We start from the raw sequence: 21,146 nt of genomic DNA, 5'->3' as shown, positions 1-21,146 counted from the left end.
GTAGAAAAGATTTTCTCCCACTCTGTAGACTCTCTTTTCACATTATTGATCATTTCCTTTGCTGAGAAAAATCTTTTTAGTTTGAATCCATCCCATTTATTGATTCTTGCTTCTATTTCTTGAGCTCTGGAGGTCTGTTAAGGAAGTCTAGCCTAAGCCAACGTGATGAAGATTCGGGCCTACTTTTTCTTCTATCTGGTGCAGGGTCTCAGGTCTATTCCTAGGTCCTTGATCTGCTGAGGGTATTTTGAGTTGAGTTTTCTGCAGGGTGAGAAGTAGGCATTTAATTTCATTTTACTGCATATGGATTTTCCAGTTAGCAATTGGATGTTTTAACTTTACAAATTAAAATGTCTTTCCTAACAAATACCTTTATAAAAACTAATTCCCATTTATGTTTAATTTACTCAATTTTGTTGACTTTAGGTTACCCATAAAAACCAAGATATCAGACAGGTGTAGTTAATAGCACAAGCCTCTGGTCTGCCAAAGAAAATCCTAGAAGCAGTGGATATTACACTTCAAACATCTTACAGAAACAGATTGTTTGACCACCTAGAACGTGTGGGTGAGTGATTCTAAAGACATTTTTTTCTTATCTGTTTAACCAATTAAATTCAACCTTTTAAAAAAATGTTAAGACATATGGACTAAAACTATTTGGGCCCCTTTATTTAATTTAGGAGTACTCATTTATGTATAAGCCAATTTTTGATATTATGTACCTTAGACATATATAGAGAGTCACAAGATAAACTGCACAGATGCACACAATATACAAAACCCATCAGGAAACAGATTCACAGCTTTTCTTGAGTAACTGACCTCTGAACGAAGACAGCAGGAAAAACAGAGGACTGAGAACTCCAGCTGGACAGAACCAGACTCATGGACGCGAATGTCCTGATCGGGGCTCCAGGACCAACTCACCACGGAAACGCTGAGCGTCCACAAGGACAGCTTTCGAGTGAGAAATGACAAGGCTATTCCCACGCTGTTATTGCTGTCTTTCAAATCATTCCTCGTTCTCCCCCAAAATGGAACTGAACCTTCCTCTGGCCCCACTCTGATTCCTTCTGTGGTGTGGACAGTGAAGGATCAGGGCAGCGGGGCTGGGAGCCTCTGCACTGGCTCAGAGTCTCCATCCCCTTGTTCTAGGATCAGCTGGAGGCAGAAGTCAGGGGTGTTGGCCTTTTGGAGGCCGAACATTCGAGTCAGAATACTGAAGGTTTCTTGGGTCCCAATAAGACAACAGTATTTTTTCATCTTTTGATTTTTATCCTTTAATCCTTGTATGTAGAACAATACATGAAAGTAGGACTTTTAAAACCTTAATCATCTTGCTTTTAGTGAAGACCCAGAAACAAAGCAGTCTTAAACTGTTTTTCCATTGACCAGCAAATTAAAAACACATTTATAATATTTGTCCCCATTTATGTTAAATCTGATTTACCCACTTTTAACCTAGGTTTTCCATGAAAACAAAGTTTAGTTAACATTTTAAGCCCTCATTTTCTGTTGAAGAAAATCCTAGAATCAATAGACTTTTTACTTTAAGCATTTTATAGAAAACAACACCCTTCTTTGACTGATCACCTGGAAAATGTGGGTTAGTAATTTCGAAGACTTTTTAAAATTTTTTTTTATCTCTAACCATTTTAAGTCACATGAACTGAAAGGTATTTGGACCCATATTTTTGATTTTATGTGATTTTCTCTATATGCCAATTTTTTTGTACCATGTACATGATACACAGAAACAAGCACACGTGTAGACACAACTTGGAGTACAAAGGTGTGCACGCATGTGCACGAAAATGGGGCAGAAAACAAAGCCTTTCACACCTTTTGCCAGGTAAGACTTCCACAGTAGGATGCAGAAGGGCTACATAGGGTTTTAGTGCACAGGCGTCGGGTTCAGCCCTGTGGAGATCAAGGCAGAGCCGGGAGCGGAGACCGTGGGGCAGCCTCTGAGCCAAGCTGGGTGTCTTGCCTTCCTGGAGGCAGATTCACTCCCACTTTCCTGCCTTGGCCTCTTCCCCTGGGTTTTGCTCCATTCTGGTTTGTTTCGTCCGGTGTCCAGCAGGGGGCAGCCCCGGCCTGCACATGTGCCTGGCGTGGGCTCCTGGTCTAAGGGAGGCTCCTGGGGGGGTCTGCTGTGCTCAGGTGCTATGCGCACAGGTCCTCTGCCGGGTCCCTGTGGGTCAGGCTCAGCCATGTCCTGCTGGAGGGGGCGTCCCTGTCCAGGATACGTGGAGCGCTCTCCTTGCACAGAGGATAACACTGCCCACAGGGGCTCCTCAGTGAGTCACAGGGAAATCCACAGAGAGTCGGCCAGGTCATGGACGCGGCTGCTCTTCGGCCCACAGACATAGACTCTTTGAACAGAGATATCTCTTCCAAATCCTTCTAAAATAACCGCAAAAACAGAAACTCAGGGCAGGCGGGCTACCCCTGCTGCGGAGCCAGCGAAGTGTCTAAGTACTGATCTAACAAACCTTTGTCCTCCGGGAAGCTGAGGACACCCAGCCTGCCCGGCCATCACAGAGCACTGGCGGCCACTCAGGACTTAATGACCAGGCAGAAAGCACACAACGGAGGACTCTGAGGGCTGCCGGCTGCCAAGGCCAGAGGCTCCACCATTGCCGTCCTGGGAGCTGCTCTGTCTGGATCTCTTGGGAAAGAGTCCCGATCCGTCTCAGGTCCTTGGGAGGTTTTCAGCAGCGTCCCTGAAAGGAAGCACGCACAGCAGTCAGAAGTGGCTCCTCCACAGCTCACGGGGGCGGGGAGCGTCGCCCTGGCCCCTACCCTGCCTTCCCCGGGAGGCGGGAGTCCAGCCTACCAGGGCCTGTCCTCTGGGCGGAGACGCCTCTGCCGTCCTTCAAGCCCCCGCTCCACCCTGCCGTGCCTAGGCCCTGCTGCCTCTTGGTCCCATCTTCTCAGAGTCCTCAGTTCCTGGAAGGATGTGCTGGAAGGGATCCTGGATGCCACGTGTGAAATGACTCCTCACCTTCTGGGCAGCGACTGGAAGCCCGGGAGGTCCATCGAAGCAGAGAAGTAGCCCGCCCACCCTGCAGCACAGCCACACGGCTTGCTCCCGGGGCCACCCTCAGACCACAGCCCAGGCAGGCCATTTGAGCTTGAGGAAGGGGTCTCCGAACGCCTGGGGCTCTTGGGTGGGTTGCCTGGATGTCCACCAGGTGGGCCAACCTTTCAAGCAGGTCACTGGGGGGGTGGTCATTTCTAGCGCGAGGACAACAGGCAGCCACCGCACGGCTAGCAGGGCTGCTCGTACGTGTTACGGTTGAGGGTCCAGTTTGCACGTGGATTTTAATTTTTGGTTGTCAGATCAAATTCACTGCTATCATCACTAGGCTTCCTTAGAGCGATGAAGTGTAGCTTGAATTTCCGGGAGGATTTTAGACTTACTTCCATTGAGGTACCCTCAGTGTGAGCACAAAGTAGGGACTGTGAGCAAAGTTTGAACACGCCGGGGGACGGGAGCCGGCCCACAGCACCTCCTCCAGAGGCGGGGGATTCCTCTCGCCTGTGGCCTTCGAGTCTGAGTCTACCTACTTGCTGAAATCGATTGTGACCATACTGTGTGCTTTGGACGTAAGTGTCTGGGGAAAGCTCCCATGTTATTTCAGGAGGGGAGAGAGTGCAGCCAGTCCCCCTCTCTGGCTCGAATGGCCTGACAGGTGGTGACTGCAGGCAGACGGGGCTGGCAGGGGTGGGCCTCTGGGCGGTGCCGGGGAGGGTGCATCTTCCGCGAGGCGCCCTTCCCTACGTCCTCTCTGCTTCACGGTTCCCCTGTCCCAAGCTGCTTCCCCCTGCTGTGCCCCTCTGCCATGATGATCTGCCTCACTCCAGGCCCGGAGCAATGGAGTTGGCCTTCTGTGGACTGAATCTCTGAAACCATGAGCCAAAATGAACTTTTCCTCCTCTAGGTGGCTCTTGTGGGGTCTTTGGATCATGGTGGAGATGAGCCGACTCACCCTCTGAGGGCAGTAGTCACTGAGTGCTCCTGTCCCTGGGCAAGGGCACAGTAAGGGGCCTAGAGTGGGCTCAGGTCAGCTGGCATTCTAATACCAGGGATCTGGAGAGCCAGTGTGAAGGAAGCTTGGCTCCCTCCCACTGCAGCGAGTGCGTGCTGGGGGTCGCCACCAGGCCCGACTCCCCCGCGGGGTGGACAGGAGCCACCTGTTCTTTCACGGTCTCTTTCCTGCTGGTGAAGGTGAGGGGCAGGATTCCAGGGGACTTGGCCACCCCACGTGCAGCCCATACCTTCTGGAGTCTGTGGCAGCTGGTTCTCAGTTCCTACCGTCCCATGAGGAGTCACACCACAGGGACATGCACCACGGGAGCCCTGGGCCTGAGTGGCTGGCCCACGTGGAGGGGGCAGGAGCGGGAGGCCACAGGATGGCTGCGTGGGGTGTGCGAGCAGGTGGGGGGACGGGCGGGGAGCCCTGAGGTTCTGTTGGGAAGGACACAGGTGGGGCTGGAGAAGTAGGGTAACACAGCCCTACACAAGAGTGTCCCCTCAGGGCCGGGAGCCCGGCCCCACACAAGAGTGTCCCCTCAGGGCCGGGAGCCTGGCCCCACACAAGAGTGTCCCCTCAGGGCCGGGAAGCGAGTGCGGGCTTCTTGGGCTGAGCAGGGAGGCGCATTGTGCCAGGCAGACGGGAAGCAAGGCTGAGGGCACAGAGTGGGCCTGGGGGTCTCCTGTGGGTCCCACAGGAGCTGCCTTGGGGAAGGGCACTCAGCGAAGGTGGTGGGCAGCTGCAGCCACACTGGGGCCAGCAGGCGCTCTGCTCCGGAGTTCGCTCGGGTGTTTCCTTCGTTGCTGTCTAAATGCTCCACATTTTTCACAGAGAGCCTGAGTTGCAAGGACAGGCCCCCTGTCAGGCCTATGGGTGCTCTTGGGGATTAACCGCTGTCCTTCCGTGTCAGAGGGAGTCTGGATGAGATGAATTCCAGAGGAGGGTCTTCTGGGTTTTACCTCCTGCTGTGGTTTAGACATTAGGTGTCCCGCAAAAGCTCCTGTGTGAGACAGTGCCAGAAGGTTTAGGTTTGGGTCACGAGAATTCAGCCCCATGGGTGGACGATCCTCCGATGGGCTCAGCTGAGGCGGTAACTGCAGGAGCTGGGTCGGAGGGCCGTGCCTTGGGACGTGTACTGGTGAGCTGAGGGTAGTCTCACTCTGCTTCCTGATCGAGCCCCGAGCACTTCCCTCCTCCACACCTCTCCTCCCTGATGTTCTGCCTCGCTTGAGCCCCAAGGAATGGAGTCAGCTGTGTATGAACTGAGGCCTCTGAAACTGTGGGCTGCAAAGTGAACTTTTCCTCCTACAACTGTGGTCAAGTCTCTTGGTCCCAGTGGGTGAAAAGGCCGACTAAAACATCCCCAAATCTGCTACGAGAGATTCAGGTATGGCCTTCATGCTGTCATTACATGGTGAGCCTGTTTCTTTAGCTATGAGATGGAGATTCTTACGGGAGAGTGCCGTGTACGCCTGGCTCCATGTTCCTAAAAACATCCTGAATCAGTGACAAAATTCCACTTTTTCACGTGGCTGCTGAAGGCGAATGTTTGTGGGCACATCTTGCTCTGTGTTCTCACTGCAGAAGGATCCGGTCTGTGCCCACACAGTTCTGATTCCGCCCTGAATAAGAAGTGCTGAGAAGACCTTGGAAGCCGTCCTTGCTTCAGGGCCAGTGATCTACAATACACAGTGGCTTCGAGGTGCACCGTAGGCGCTTTTATATACTCCATCCACCTGCGCTTTCTTGGCAAGTGGGGAAGGCAGGGCCGTGTGTTCCTCTTGTGCCTGCTTTACGCACTTGCTGGGTGTGACAGAATGGTGCCCACCTATGTGTCCTTCTGTGAGGCTGTTGACGTTACTGATTGTGTTCGTCAACTTTATGTTGCTGTGACACAAATACTGGACACGAACAACTTAGAGGAGGAAAATTTATTTTGGGCTCATGGTTTCAGAGTCCATAAATAGCCAGCATCCACTCCTTGGGGCTCGAGGTGAGGCTGAACCTCATGATGGAGAACTGTGGTGATGGAAGCTGCTTGGATCAGGCAGACAGAAGCAGGGAGCGAGAGCAAGGAGCCAGAGACCAGGCGTGACCCCCCAGGCCACATCCCAGGGATCATCCTCCAGGCCTGCCCGCCCGCCGGCCGTGACTGCCCAGGATCCCCTCAGCGTGTTGACCCAGCTGATGGGTGAATCTGCAGATGTGGCCGCAGCTCGTGACCCAGGATTCCACGTCTGAGCAGTCCTGCCTTTTCTGACATGCTGGTTTCGTCGGAGGCCTCCATCGGCACCCCACGCTGGCTACTCCTTCGTCTTAGTGGGTATGGACTAAGCTCCCCGTCCGGTCCGCTCCTGCTGCCTTCGAACGCCAGACCTCTCTGCATCAGCCCCAGCTCTGGAACGAGCCCCTTGGCACCAGAGCTTCTGAGGTCTGCAGGCTTCTCCCCAGACCTGCAGCCCTCTGCTTACGGTTTGGGTCTGCAAGCTCAGGCCCCCTGGCCGGGCTGGGCCTGTGGCTCTGCCCCTGGCCTGCTCCGGTGGGCACTGGCCTTTGCTCCCGTGCACTCTGCACACCCCACTTGCCCATGCTCCCCCTCAGGGTGCGCTGAGGACCCTCACCTCATGGCCTGCCCAAGGCGCGCACCCTCTGCCTATCTCGCGGGAGGGCCTTGGTGGGCTCCAACACAGAGGCCTCCTTGAAGGCTGGGGTCGGTGGCAGGAGGCAGCACCATGCCTGCCGTCCCTCATGGCTTGTGGGAAGCAGAGTGACCCACAGGGATGGCGTTTGGTTTCTGAATCAGCAGAAGGCCCTAGCTGGCACTCTTGGGCTTGGTGGAGATGTCATAAAGGCTCTTCACTGCACCGGCCTTCTCTCGGTCGGCTCACCCCCCGACTCCTACGTAAGAAGAAGTCTGCAAACTTGTGCAGCACTACTGTCCCAAGTTGCTGTCCTGGCGCTGGAAGCAGCTGCACCTGATCCGGTCATCCTGCTCAGCCAGCAGCCTTGGCCAGGGAGAAGCATGGGTCAGTCCCCAAGTGCAGAATCCCACAGGGCCCAGATGGAGCCTGAGGGACAGGTCGACAGGCCTCCAGCTTCTGCAGCGGGCCAGCTGGGCACACGGGGCAGGAAGGAGGAGTGGGTCTCAGTGCTGAGGGCGGGAGGAAGCCGCCATAGCCGGCCCGGGTCCTTCGGAACGTGGCTTCTCCTCTGGAAAAGACACTCGGGCACTGACGGCTATGCTGCCCAGAAGGCTGTGAAGGGAGTGTCGTCCAGAGGTCTGTGTGTCTGATCCGCCAGCTTTCTGCACAGATGGCCGCCTCCCCATCATCACTGGACATCTGCCTGGTGAGGAGACCCAGGTGGGAGATGCTGGGATTTGCTGGTTCCACGAAGTGTCCTGTGAGCAGACAGTTCTGCAGAGTGCTGGGCGTCAGGCCTGCTCCACAGGAGCGGGGTCCCCTCGGTCTCTGGGGGGGGGGGGGGGCGATACAGCGCCTGGGAGCCTCACGCCTGAGCCACGGGAGAATCCTGTTAATGACCAGGATGCAGAGAAGCTGACTTTAAAAGTCAGAGTCAGAACACATGGAGAAGCCTTCCATTGTGAATGTTCCCATCTAAAGAGAGTTTCATCCTTTATAACGATAGTCTAAGACATTACCAGTGAGATCGCTCACACACAGAGTCGTCTTTCAGCCCTGGGAGCTGTTTTGAAGATGCCACCTGAATTCCACTGAAGTGCTGGGCTGAGTTTGGCCCCTCAGGGACAGAGACTGCAGTTAAACCCAACCCTGGCCACTGCCAGCTCTGACCATTCAGGCTGCTAACCGTCTCTGAGGCTCAGGCTGCTTCTCAGGAGAGAGGGCTCCCACCTCCTTCGGGTGGTGGTGAGGCTCAGGGAAGCATCGGAAGGGCAGGTGGCCCGTGACGGATGCTGCCCGGGAGCCTCTGTCCATCCTCCCTGCAGCACGGGTCGGCCGAGCTGGTCGAGCTTCAGTTCTAAGGTGAGCTTGGTGGTCTCCAGGACTGGCCGTGACTTGGACAAAAACTGCTTCTGGGCTGTCAGCGTGCTGTCCTGGGACCCAGACTTACTGCCTCTGTGCCTCAGTTTCCTCGTCTGAGAAGTGAGGGGATGATGGCACCCGATGCAGGCACCGGGCTCTATCCAAGGCTAGCTATTGTCACCACTTGCAGAAACGATGGTGTCCCTTGGGATCGTTCCCATCATTCCACAGAAGAGTTACTTGGAAAAATCGGACACGTGCTCTCATTTGCCGCACTGTGCCACACAGAGAGGAAATCAGATGGAAGTCGAGGGTTTCTCTAACATCCTGGTCAAAATCCACATGTTCAGTCCTCGAGTCGTGGATTGACCAGGGGCCCCTGCGCAGGCTTCCTGGAGCAGAACTTCTGGTGCCAACGCAGGGCAGGCTGGCGAGCATGATGTTTGGTGCTGGGTGAGAGTGGGCTCTCCAGCTCTCTGGGCCCCCGTGGCCTCACCTCTCCAGAGCTCTCTCCCACCTCCCGGTTCCCCACAGGCCTAAGGCATCTTTCTGCAGGTGTTGATGGTGGCACCCGTGACCTGGCAGGTTCACCTGGATGCTGATGGAAGGCACCACAGTGACGGGGCATCCGACTGAGGGCCAGGCCACCTACTCAGGGGTACGATCAGACCATGGAGCCCTAGGGAGAGGAAAGTCCCGAAGGCCTTGCTGGCATATCCAAGAGGACGTACCACCATCTCTCCCCCCTGTGGGAGTGCCCCTCACATGCCCTGAGGTTCTGCCATGCCACCAGGTCCACCAGCCACAGTTGGCCCGGCAGTACCTATGACTCGCTTGGGGAGAAGGTGGCGTCCCAGGTGCCTTTGTGCATGAGGAGGCAAGAACATGGACCAGCCACCTTTCTTTGCTGCTGAAAAGCACCGTGGCTTCAGGGGGCGAGTAGGAAAAGCAGGGCACGCAGTCTTGCCCGTGAGCGTCTGTCCGGCATGGTGGCCAGAGCTTCCCAAGGCCGCTCTTCCCTTCTCCCCGTTCCGCTCCCTCCGCAGCCCAGCCTCGTCCACAGCCCACCTGGCCAGGCAGAGCTTCCCGTGGTGCTGGGTTGAGGCAGCCGCCCACAGCCAGGTCCCCAGGGCCCCTTTGCCAGTCCCTGCTGCACCCTGACCACTGCTGCCTGCCGTCTGGGGGGTGCCATGGAGGACTTGCTCCTGCCGAGGAGGGCGCAGCACCACGAGGCTCCGGCGAGCTGCCTTGCCTTCAGGGCCTTTTCAGAAGCTCCCTGAGTCTGTGGCTGCGTGTTGCCCAGCTGGCGCTGGGGCTCCTGGTTGTCCATTGCTCTGACCACGACGGAAGGAGGGCACTGTTTCCTCGGGACCCCGATGCCCGTGTCCTGCCACATGTACGCCAGTTCTTAATTGTCACTCCTGGGTCCCTGCTCCTGAGGACACAGGCCTGCCCTGGACATGGGGGCCGATAGCAGCCGGCCTCTCCGGGGGTGGTGGTAATCCCACCATGGCCTCCAGCATGATTTTATCCTCCAGAGAATTCTCTTTAACACCATCAATCTGTCAGTCAAGACATAAACTGGAAAAACTCGTGGAAAGATGCTGATCACTCTACCTAGAAGCTTCTTCTGGTGAGAATAAAGGAGAGTGACTGGTTCCAGCACAGGTTACCCCCTGGCCCTCACTGCCTGAATGGCCCTATTCTTCAACTCTCAGGTCACTCAAAGATAGACTGTCCATTTCCCCAGGGGGCCCTGTTGGCTACCACTCCACATCCTCAAGAGGAAATCATAAAGACTTCACCGTTCAGCTCTTGTGGACTTGGGCTGATGACCTACGCTTCTTCAAGCTGGGGTTGACTGAAGTCGTGCACGTTAGTGAGCCATGTGCCTTCAGTGGACACCGTGTCCACCAGGGAGTGGTGCCCTCAGACATGGCCAGTCTCAGGACACATACCAAGATGGGACCACAGGCTCTGCCTTCTTTGCTTTAGTCCTCCTCTGAGGAGAAGGACATGCTTGGTAGAGCCATCGAGGGGGCACCTTGATGGAGCTACCCTGGACAGGAAGCCACGAGGCCCTGTGGGCACGGCTCTAGGGAAGGAGGTGGTTGGTGCCTTTCCTGCTCTTTCCTAAGTGTGGAGCTGGCTTCCCTGTGCTGGTGCCCACGCGGTCTCCTTGTTCCCTTCTCTGTGCCTGTCACTGACAGCATCTCATGATGGGGCTTGTCTTCAGTCCATCTGGGCCTCCAGCACCCCCGACTGAGGGGACGAGGCGGAGGGCTGCTCCTAGCTTGGCTGGCCCCCGTGAGCAGAGCAGATGGGCCTTGCATGGGTCCACCCAAGGCCCAGGCACCTGAGTGCTGAGCTGCTGGACTCCATGGGCTGCCCAGCGTGGGGAGAGCAGTTCTGGCATCGGAAAAACATCCCCAGTCAGTCACCCGAGGAGATCTCGGAAGACAGGCCAGGGTCCTTCTTTCCGGTGACTGGTGTGATGACTTTTAGCATTCTAGAAATACTGGTACCTAACTTAGGTTCCTACTTCGTACCTGAGCTTTTGTGCTGGATTCCCCAAAGGCATAAGCTGGCTCACCTGGGCCTGGGACTCAGGTGAAGAGGGTGCTCTTCCAGGGTGGTCTCCAGCGGGGGGTGTCTCAGAGGCTCAGTTAGTAATGGAGGCCGACGGCCTGGGCCTGTTTGCTCCTAGGTAAGGGAGGTGTGGTCTCCACCTGCGGCTCCCTCTCCCTGGGGCCTCAGGGCTCCTCACTTGGAGGAGCTTCAGGGACAAGCAGAGGCTCTCACTGTGCCGTCTGGGAAGCACTGACGCTCAGCTAATTGTCTTCCACCATCAACCCTCTGCCATGCTTGCCGAAGGCCACCAGCTTGGCAAACCCTGATCAAATGTGGGTTGTGCAGTGTGAGGGTCCCGTGAGGATCGGAGTGCGTTTGGAAAGTTCAGATCATGAAGCTGCCAGGACACAATTCCATGATTTCACTTGTGTTTCATGGGGATGCGTCACTCTAAGATCGTCTGATGGAGTGTTTCCTGCTGCCCCGTGAGGAGTCTGGCCTGGACGGCATCTTGGTCCACCCCACTGACCTCACCCCTTGCCCCGCCTCCTCCCTGGGTGGGGAGCGCATGCCTCCACCACAACACCATTTTTGGAAGGGAAACTTAAAGAACGATTTTCAACCCTTAAAGGTCTCAAATTGCACAAAACTGGAAGACGCTGCCGTCACACTCCAGGGCTTGGCCTGTTGAAGAGAGTCTGCATTTTATTATGTCCCTTGGTCAGTGGAATGTTCTGGATGTACTGTGATCAGTTCCAGAAAGCAAAAAACGTAAGCCCCGGGGAATGTTGGGGTCAAGTGATTTGAGCTTAGCTCAGTAATACTTAGTGACCGGAGTGGTGTGGTGGTGTGGCTCAGATGTTTTCTTTCTGTCCTTGAAACCAACTGAGGGCAGTCTGTGCCTCCTGAGGATTGAGGAAGGACCAGCGTTTCCTGCCTCTGGTGTGTTGCCGGGGCCCTTGGCTCTGGCCTTCCTGGCCCAGAGCAGGCAGGTGAGGGTAGTGTTGTGCTGCCCAGGCTCCCCTGGGTGGAGCACCTCTGGGTTCCACCTCCCTCCCCGCCAGTCAGTGCCCAAAGTGCTCCTTCATGTCTCCCTCATCTGTCCAAAAATTGTCAGGAGGGGCAGGTGGGTGTGACTTTAAACACAGCAAGGAAGTGGCCTCCCTGAGGGACAACCTCTGACCCCAGTGGAGACACTGAGTTTGCCCTGTGTCTGCGGCAGGCCCGGTGGTCAGGTCTCAGCACCGACTCCCTGATCGCACCTGGGCTTGCAGATGGTCGATAAGACCTCAGGGACCCACCCGCATTGCCGGGGAGGGCTGTCCTTCATCCCATGCCTTGCGTCAGCAGGAAGGTGTGAGGGGCGCAGAGCGGACCAGCGTGGGCTTGGAAAGGACCCGGGTGTTTTTCTACAACCTTCATTAAAGTTCTGAAGTCATGGAAACTTCACGCAGGCACACAGCCAGGTCTTTGCAGCGTAAATCTTTCCGCAGGGAGAAGCCGGGGTGGGGAGGGTGTGGGAAGCGCCTGCCTGTGCTGTCGAGGCGGGAGGACTCCACCGAGCCCCATGAGCGACAGCCACCGGTGTCTCCAAGATCCTGAAGGTGGTGTGAGTGTGTGGCCTGCTGCCAGTGCTGTGGTCAGCCCCCTGGGAGCAATGCCAGGACGGCCTTGAGCGTGGGAACCTCCCAGGCTGGGCCCGCCCATCGCCGGCACCTGGCTCCTGACGTCTTTCAGCACTTATTAATGATGCTGCTCTCTGCTATTGTGCAACCATTCGCTTCTTCACCTGGGACTTGACTTTCCTCTCGAGGAGCCAGGTGGCCATCGACAGAGGCTGGGCCGTGACTTAGGTTAGTCTCTTCCATGGAATTCCAGCCCGAATGCCTACTGGGTCCCCAGAACCTGAGCATGGGGTCTCATGAGGCATGCTTGGGGCGAGAGGGCGCATTCTGCCTGGACAGCCCAGGCCCGAGGATGCCGGGGTTCCTTCCGGTGTGAGGGCCAGCTCCACAGGGCCTGTGACCTGTCCTTCCAGGTGTGCAAGGCAGTTGTGCCTCTTCTGGAGCAGCGGGAACCACTGGGAGGGACACGTGCCCTCCCAGTACTAAAAGTCTGTTCAGCTCCTGCTCAGAGCTGGCTGTGGTGCCGACTTCTCCGTCTCTCCCAGGTCAAGGCATGAACATCACCAACCTCTGTGCAGCACAGTGACCTGCTGTGCACAGCTGGCATGTGGAGGGGCAGGAAGTCACCTGAGCAGGGCAGAGGAGCCTCTCATATGTGCACGTGACTGGAGGATTGGAGACCTGGCTTTGCCCAGCGTGCTGGGTACCAGGAGATCCCCAGGATGAGAGGGACGCTTCTCAGGTGTCAGAGTGCCCTGGTGCTGGCAGGAGGGCAGGGTGGGGAGAGGTCTCCCTTGGAGTCTGCAGTGTAAGGAAGAAGTGGCAGGCGGGGTCTCTGAGGGTGGTGCAGGCTGCCCCTGCTGGCCTCTGCCTCTGTAGTAGCTGCGTGGGCACTGTCCGCAGAGCACTGGGCCTGCGTTCCACTTGTGAGGCCTTGTCCAGGGAGTTCTTGAGTTCTGATGTTTTTTTCCTTATGTCCTGTAGCCCACAGGGTGGACCCCAGTGACCTCCAGCTGTCTGAACAGGTCCTGGGTCTCATGGAAGGTCCTAATGATGCTGAGGAGATTTTCTCTACTGACCCTTTCCACTGAGGCGACAGTCCAGAGACTGAGCTGACACTGAGGACTTCGGAACCATCGACGTGCCCCAGGACCTTGACCATCCCTAATCTCCTGCTGCAGAAGGGAGGGCCTGGCACTCACTGAACTTGGGGATTCTTCCAAGGGGGTTGTCCTGCTCAGGGGCCTACTGATTAGGAGGGGGCGAGTCCACCCCACAGGCCAGGCACCTGGACACATGGGTGTCTGTCGGAAGGGGAGGCAGAAGTAGCCCGTCCGCCCCGCTGGTGCCACGTGGCTGCAGGCTGGTGTCCGTCCTGCAGGTCTCCATGGTGCAGCTCGTGTGGGGGGCGAGGAGGAAGCTGGGCTTGGGTGGCTGCTCGCGTTCTCTCCAAGATGGGACCAGACTTGAAACTGGCGTGCTTTGCCAGGAGGCGGTGGGAAGCAAAAGAATCTGCCAGGTATGTCTGGAGGCAGGGAGGGGGCAGTGCGTGGGGACAGCTGGGTGGAGCAGGGCCGAGCCAGCCTGCCAGGTCGAGCTGGAGCTGCAAGGTCCACAGGCTTGTTGGGGTCATCTGCTGGCCTCAGGGTGGAAGGGGAGGGGGCCGAGGGGCCAGGCTGGGGCACCGAGAGGTCAATGGGTGATGGGTCTCCTCCTGGTTGGTTCTGTGGCTGGGGATGAGTCCCACAGTACTCCCAGCCACCCTTCTGAAATTGGTGCCGACGCCTGCTTGCAGGCCCCAGGGTCAGGCCACTGCTGATGCAGGTGGCACCATGCTCAGAAAATGCAGAAATGCTGCAAAGCCCACGAGAGGACTGATGTGCCGTCTGAAAAGTCGGACTCTTGAGGTCCGACCACCTCACCTCCAGGTTCCACCATCCACACGGCCGGGTAACCCCAAATCTACCTGCATGCCTACACTGCCTGTCGGACATCTCATGGGAACAGGATCGTACAGTGAGGTCTTTTGGTGCCGGCCGAGTCAGGAGACTAGGCGCCCAAGGGAGCCGACGCTCCCTGCTGCATTCTGGTCCTCCTGCTGGCTTTCGTCTTGTCCTGACGTTGGCTCCTTCTGGTGAGGATGTCTTCTGGTCTGTCCCCATGACGATGGTCAGTTCAAGGCCCACTGGAAACTGGGGATGGGCAGTCACCCTCACCGTGAGTTCGTTTCCTTTCATCTTGATTCCATTCTGGCCTAAAACCAGTAGGAGTCACGTGCGGTAGAACCAGGCTCTGCGGGGGCCACAGGGTGGAGGGAGCCCTGGGAGGGGGCAACTGCTCGGCCAGGGTGGCCTCGGCCAGGGTGGAGCCTGTGGGAGGCCTGGCTCCTGCCCAGTGGTGTGCTGTGGTCAGGCTTGGGGCAGACTTGGCACGGGTGGCAGCAGGGGCAACGCAAAGAAGGGGGAGCGCCTAGGAGCGTCTCCAGAGCAGCTGAGGCACTTCACCATGTCCTGACTGTCCTCACGTCCCACCATGCGGATAGGTCCCCTCGATGCCCCTTTCCACCCAGGAAACTGAGACACAGTGACAGGCAGGCCCGAGCCCAGGCCTCTGCACTGGTCTGCTGTCCTGTCCCTTTGTCATGGCTCGAGCTGTGGCCCCAAGTTCCTACATTGCTTTCCAACCCTGGTGTCTCAAAGCTGACCTTGGTCGAGGAGGTGATGGGGCCGGTGAGGTCATTAGGATGGACTCTGACCCACCCACTGGTGCCTGAGCAAAGGCACTAGCAGACGGGGGCCTGGCAGGACCCTCCCACAGCCTCCCAGGCGCCGGCCCTCCCTTCCTCAGGAAGCACTGATGGCCCCTTTCTGTCCTCTAAGCTCCCGCCTGTGGCACTTTGTCACCCTGGGGATGAACACAGCCTGTTGAAGAAACCCCACGGGCACCAGCTGCTCTTCTGAACGTATGAAGAACCTGACGAAGGCAAGCAGCCCAGTAATTCAATCAAAAATGGGCAAGTGATCAGAAAGGACGCTCCTCAGAAGGACGAATGGCCCACAGGCAGGTGGAGCTGTCAATAGCGTCACGACCACAGAAAATCAAGTCACAACGACCCTGAGACGCTGGCTCACCTGCTCCAGTGGCTGTGGTCAAGAGAAACAGAAGCAAGCGCTGGCAGGGAGCCTGGGCTGTGGGCGGGGTGTGGATTAGCCCCCCGCTGTGGGATTTTGTCCTCAAAAATGTTTCTTGTCACCCAAGAGACCCCTGCACGCCATGGTTTCTGTAGCAGGGCTCCCGGCAGCCAGGCATGTGGAAGCAGCCGTCTGGACGCAGGGGGTGAGGAAGCGTGGTGTGCGGCCAGCCCTGAGTCCCTTGCCAGGAAGAGACCCTATCCTGCCAATTGCAGGAATCGGAGGATGTACGTCGAGTGAAGTGGAGAGTCAGGCAGCCACACGCTCTCCTGTGTGGGGCTGAAGGTGGATCTGCATGTGGATCTGTGCTGAGCAGAGGCTGGGAAGGAAACCGGATCCCATCAAGGCTGGCTGTGGGCATGCATGGAACTTTCATGCTGAATCATTTAAAAAAAAACATTTTACAAAGAACTGTGAATCAATAAAACTTTTGTTTCAAGTAAAAATATATATTTAAATGAAATCTTTTTATTTATATTATATGTTAGCACCAAAAGACCAGCCAGGGCACAAGCCTCAGGAATCATCTCAGCTGTTTATTCAGAAACAAGTCTCGCACAGGAACAGGGTTGCAGGGTTCAGAAGATGACTTTGGCATTAACATTATGTCTCTGACGGTCCTTATGAGTAAGACCCGTATTAGATATAGTTTGATCCATGTGGTTATTACTGCAGCCTAAGCAGAGTTGAAGGGAACACCAGACATTCTGGTGTGGGGTTTCTCTGCCTTTGGAGGGATTTGTTTTATCCAGATGGCTGCTGAGAAGTCAGTCACAGAGGCAGAACTCACAACGCTGGCTGCTCCCACTGCACCCCGGGGATGGACCAGGTGCCTGGGGTCACACTGGCCAGGGCATGGCTTCCATCAGTGATGAGCTCTGGCCAAGGTCGGGCCCGGCGGTCAGGCAGAGACCCATGTGGACAAAATCAGAACCCACCCAGCAAGGGCTGACTGTCCTCTCCTGGCTCCAGAGGGTCAGCAGAAAGAGCCTCCCCTGGCAAGCCTGAGCCACACAAGGCAGCTCACCCCACGGCCTCTGGTCGTAGGCCGGCCTTAAGTCTCCAACCTGTTTAGGGACAAAGCCTGCTCTGCCGCATCTGGAGGGTCAGAGGCTGGCTCTTCGGGCCGTGGCTGCAGGCGTGTTCATTGCGCTGCAGCCCAGCTGGCAACCGGTATGCGGCAGCACCACGCTTCCCATGTCCCCATAACAGCGGGCTGCTGGTTTGCTGAACACTCGTCTATTCGCCCACTTTAAATTCTAGCTTACAGGCTCAGATGTTACCGTCAGCCCGATTTTATAGCCAGGATCTGAGTTTTGGGCAGGTTGATGAGCCGCAGGGACATCCAGACATCAGAGCTGGGGTATCCCTGTCCTTCCATGTCCTGAGGCTGGATGAGGTGTGCTTTGTGAGTGAGGTGGCAGAGGACTCTCCTGTCTCCTGAGGGGAGAGGTCTGTGTGCTAGACCTTCTGCCTTCCCCCTCCGTCCCCAGCCCTGTGGCCCCAAGGCAGCCCTCAGGCCTGTGCTAATGACCCAGCCCATTTAGCTCCATCCTCTGCTCACTCCCCTCTCCACCTTCCTCCTTGAGCAGTGGACCAAGAGCACAGCCACACCCCCGCTGGTTCGTATGGTAGGGTTTTCCTGCTGAGTCAGTGAAAGTGCCCCGGCTTCCTTTCCTAGTCGGTATCCGCAGCCGATAACACCTGGCTGCTGTGAGGACCGGCTGGCTGTTACAAGCTTTGCTAGTGCAGAGGCGGGGCGAGCCCCACCAGAGCCTGGCCCTTGCACTGGGGCTGACATCAGGGTCAGTGCTGACCCTCGGGCAGGAACCCACAGGAGGGCTTCGAGGGTCTCTTACCCACCCGCCGTTCTGGCCAGAATAAGAGCCTGCTCCAGGAGAGACGGGCCTCCTGGAAGATGGGCTTCCAGTTTTCATTAGTGATAAACTGTCCAGTTTATCGCTCTTTCCCAGCAGGGTTGTCTTTTTAACATGCTCCAGTATTGGTCCGAACGTTCCCAGTCGTGGTCAGAGGAGTACGGACAATTTCCCTGCCCTACCCCAGCTTCTCTGGGTGTTCAGGTTCTCTCCTGTGCAGGGGCATGGACGGGCGCACCGGAGGGTGGACCTGAACTCGAGGCTCCTGTTGCTACCAAGGCAGCAATCATCATCTCTGGGGGAGGAAGGCCTTGAACCCTTGCCTGCAGCCCTTCTTCTGCAGTCTCTGGGCGCTGCGGCCCCGCCTGCTTCCCACTCACACTCTTGAGCAGAGCGGGGGAAGCCGCCAGCTCCAGGCTCCTCAGCGGTCTCCGTCTGTGGAGAAGGCGCCACCACCTTGGGGGTCCCAGAATGTCCTGTGGGGAATGACAGAGCCCACAAGCTGGCAGCCACCCAGTGCTCCAGGGTCCAGGCTAGATGTGTGCCTTTCCACTTCCGTGAGAAGAGCCACAGGGTCAGGACTCCAAGGGTCAGGATAGGACCAGAGGTGCCCACAAAGCACAGAGAAGAGCCCTGTGTCTTGAAGGACATCACCATGGTCCCAGTGAGACCCCCGGCATCCGCTTACCCCACCACCCTTCACCGCTGCTCCCTACTGCAAGAGAGAGCCAGCTGCCTCAGCAGACCCCTGCTGACCTCGAATGGCCATGAGGTCCAGGCCTGGGAAGAACTGCTGCTTTTGAACAGTTCCTCCAGAGCAGGGGCTCGGGCTGCGGGCACCTTCCCTGACGAGTGCCCAGGTCCCTGGGGCTCATGCCCGAGCAGGGCCACCGCTGCCTGCGGTTTTCTGTCAGCTCTGTCAGTGGGCAAGGTCTGCAAGTCTCTTCCTGTTGCAGGCAGCACAGGGTGGGCTCTTGGGGGCACAGCGGGGGCTTTGGGAGGGTGTGGCCATCAGCCAGCTCCTGGGAACCCTGCCTGTGGATCCACACAGGCTCCCAGGGGCTGGGCAAACCCTCGGCCATTGCTGTGAAGGATTCTTGTCTGCAGCCCAGGTGGAATAGTGTCTGCTGACAGAGCCTACTCCTTGTTCTGTGGGCAAAGAGGAGAGGTGGGAAGTGGAGCCCTTGTCCCCCAATGGGGCACTCACTCTGGGGCAGGTGACAAGCCCTCCTTCGGCAGCTGCCTGGGGAGGCAGAGGAGCAACTGGGTCTTACCAGGGTGGACTCAGCTCTGCCGTGCTGACCTGTCTCCCTCCCAGCTGGTCTCTCTCACCCTCCCTGGATGGGAAGGGAAGGTCAGGGGCATGGTCCTCGTGGGACTGCGTGCAGCACTGGGCCTGGAGAGCTGGGCCCAGGCCACTGGCTGTTCTCCTGAGGGACTCCACCTGACCCTCTCTTGGTCTCTGGGCCCCACATGCTCCCTAGGGCTCCTCAGAGGCAGTCAAGGCTGAAGACAGCCTGTGCTCAGGCACGCTGCATTTGCTTGGAGCCGGGAGATTCGGCTGAACAGCACCACCTCTTCTCCCTGCGCTAACAATGCCCAGACACTCAGAGCTTTCTTTCCCGTACAATGCTGAGCACGGCTTAGGTGCTGGGGCACCGGCGAGACTCTGCACTGAGGGCTGGGGAGTCCTGAGCAGGCAGCAAAGTGCTCCCGGGCTCTGGGCGCAGGCCTGGGCACCCCCACTGGGAGCTGCCCACTGGGGACAGCCATCAGCAGGCCCCCCGCAGGCCCTGTGTGCCCTGTGCCTATGCTCGTGGACACCCATAGTGGGTCCTGGGCATTCTCGGGGACCAGAGTCCTGCTCTGGCCACCCGTCCCTGGGGACCGGAGTCCTGCTGTGGCCACCCGTCCTCGGGGACTGAGTCCTGCTCTGACCACCCTTCATTCTTGGACCTCTCCTCCTGCAGCAGCTCATCTACCAACACCTAAGCCTCGGCCCCCACGCAGACTTCCCTCCCTCCACATGGAATTTCAAATCCTCTGCTAATTATTCCCAAAGGGAAAGGGTGCTGACAGATGGGAGGTCAGCTCCCTGCCAGCCCTCTGCCTGTCTCCCTGCACCTACACTGATGCTGTTGGGCCCTGGACCTTGTGACAACAGGAGAGGCATATCCCTCCCTCCTCTTAGGGTGGTTCCTGGGCTCAAGTTATGTCCCTGGCGGCCTCTCCAGAACCTGCCCATTTGCCCACCCCCTGTAGCTTCCTGACTACCTAGTTGTAAAAAGGGAATTAGAAGTAGAGGTGAATGAGAAGAACTAGTGGCATGGACAGTCCACTTGGGGAGAGCTGGTGACAAGGGGCACACTCTTCTGGGAGATTCTGGCAGAACCAGCACCTCACATGGCTGAGTGGCAGCAATTGTGCCCGTGTAGGAAGAGCCAGGTAGCATTTAGCCTCCTCTGACCTCAGATGAGGGGGACCCTGCCCATGCTCCAAGGACAGAGCAGAGTAGCACAGTGCTGGCATCCAGCACGCACAGCAGGTGCTGAGCACCTCTCCACAGGACTCGTGCCTGCAACCAGAGCTCAGATTCTTCTGGAGCAGGTGTGTCAGTACCAGCCTCTCTGGGTAGGACTCCAAAGAGTCCAAACACGTTTCCTTCCAACTCCAAACTTCCCTGACCCCAGAAACCTCCACACAGGGTGCAAGGTCCTCCTGGGTGCAGCCTGAGGGTGACCACCCAGCTGGCGCAGGTTTGGATTCATTTCCCCAAAGCAGCAATAAAATTGCACTTTTTACACCCACGAGGTCAGAAGCGCGTGTCAAGGATGCACCCGCTCTGGAGTTGGCAGTTCAGACAGGCTGCGGTGAAGAAGGCATGGGGGTGGGGAGCCTTGCACAGGAGCCCTGAGGAAGGGCTCCACATGCCTGTGCTGTGTCCCCTTGCCTCCCAGGGGACCGTCAACTGGGGGACAGTGGCCAACGTTTGCTGAGCGTCTGCCCATGTGACTGGTGCTGGGCTTGGTGATCACAACGTGACCTTCCTGTTCAAAATGCAGAATCATGGCAGGATGGGATCCTGGTGAGTCCCAAGCTGTGCTGAGCACCAGGTTTGGAGACAGCCACGGGTCTTGCCTTATGTCCCTCATGCAAGACACAGAGCTGGACTTGTGTGAATCCAGGCCACAGGTGCTTCTCTTTGTTGGCCTCACTACCACGTCCTGAGGAGCAGGAGAGGAAGGAGAGCAGAAAAGCACTTTAAATCTTTTGGGTGGAAGCTTGAATCCTAAGTTGCTGGGGAGAAGCATCTCCCCAGCCACTGAGATCTCATCTGGGAAACTTGTCATCAGCTCATAAGAAGTGGGGCTCCGGGGACACCTCCCCATGTCCCCCGAGGAGGCCCTCCGGAAGATCCTGGAAGAGGAGAGCTGACAGCCTTGGAGGTCACCGTTCTGGGTGGATGTAGCCTGGACAGAACTGAGCTGCACCTTGACTTCAGGAGTCAGAGTGTCTCTGGCGCCTGAGAGCCTGTCACCTGTCACCTGAGAGCCTGTCACCTCGCGGAGTCAATGGGATACCTGCCTAGAAGGGGCAGTGAGTCCTGCAGAGTGCAGGGGTGCATGGCCAGCCCCCTGTGGCACCCTGCACTCTGAGGGTGCCCGCCTTGGGGGCTGGTGCAAGGGCCAGCCTGCTGTCGTGTGGCGAGCTTCCCCTGCTAATTACATGCAGATACATCCAAAAACTCTGTTTCCACGTGCTCACAAAGTCACTGAACACTGAGTTTCTGGTTTTGCGTTGAGGTCAACAGTGTTAGAGTAAGTGTAAGAAGAGG

The 21,146-nt window shown here is 57.1% G+C and overlaps 1 long non-coding RNA gene across 2 annotated transcripts; it reads left to right on the top strand.

The window, feature by feature from the left end:
• Window positions 1–10,548: 10,548 nt before the first annotated feature.
• Window positions 10,549–13,742, top strand: LOC306665135. 2 transcript variants are annotated; one of them, XR_013764928.1, is made up of 4 exons: window positions 10,549–11,389; window positions 11,841–12,471; window positions 12,789–13,051; window positions 13,228–13,742. It is a non-coding gene; the product is annotated as an uncharacterized lncRNA (long non-coding RNA). The 2 variants fall into 2 exon arrangements; XR_013764929.1 differs by lacking the exon at window positions 10,549–11,389 and having other exon boundaries at window positions 11,725–12,471.
• The last annotated feature ends 7,404 nt before the right edge of the window (window positions 13,743–21,146 follow it).

Source organism: Sciurus vulgaris (assembly GCF_902686455.1).
Source record: "Sciurus vulgaris genome assembly, chromosome: 7".
NCBI lineage: Eukaryota > Metazoa > Chordata > Mammalia > Rodentia > Sciuridae > Sciurus > Sciurus vulgaris.
Note: the sequence above shows the minus strand (reverse complement) of the source record. Positions and strands in the feature narration are given on the sequence as shown.